A 533-nucleotide genomic window follows, 5' to 3' on the forward strand; every position below is an offset into this window, starting at 1 on the left:
CTCCTTTCAGTGTATAAGCCTGTCTACATGTGCTAATGTCATAAGCCTATTGTGTGGTGTTCTGTATATTCCCACTGTATGCTTTGTTTTTGAAATTCTGTTTTCTCATACCTTTTTTGCTGCTCTTTCAGTGGAGGAAGAAGCGCATGCGCAGGTGTGTAGTTTCATCTAATCACATTTTCATTATTGAATGTGTTTGGCTTGGAGGGGAGAAAATCTGAATGAATCTCACTGTCATCCCCAGGCTGAAGCGTAAAAGGAGAAAGATGAGGCAGAGGTCCAAGTAAATCTGCTTCAGCTGAGATTCTGTTCATCTTGAATTCGCTTTGAGAGTCTTATTGGGGGGAAGTCCAACTGAAGAGGTGCTGTCCATCTGCTGTGAAGACAGTCCAGTTTGACTGAGGAAACTTGCATCTCCAGGCTGTCCAGTTGGACTTGACCTTGCTAGGCTCTTTTGGACTTTCAAGGCTTGCCAGTGCAGTGTCTCCTTTTTTTGTTAATACCTATCCAATAAAAGTTTGGTTTAAAATGTA

The 533-nt window shown here is 42.2% G+C and overlaps 1 long non-coding RNA gene across 1 annotated transcript in view; it reads left to right on the top strand.

The window, feature by feature from the left end:
- The window catches only part of LOC128619868 (uncharacterized), a 1,473-nt gene extending 940 nt beyond the window's left edge, over positions 1 to 533 (top strand). The window contains exons 3-4 of the long non-coding RNA XR_008388020.1: positions 132 to 154; positions 245 to 533. This is a non-coding gene — a long non-coding RNA (uncharacterized LOC128619868). The remainder of the gene's footprint in view (positions 1 to 131; positions 155 to 244) is intronic.

This window comes from Ictalurus furcatus, chromosome 15 (assembly GCF_023375685.1).
Source record: "Ictalurus furcatus strain D&B chromosome 15, Billie_1.0, whole genome shotgun sequence".
Classification (NCBI taxonomy): Eukaryota; Metazoa; Chordata; class Actinopteri; order Siluriformes; family Ictaluridae; genus Ictalurus; species Ictalurus furcatus.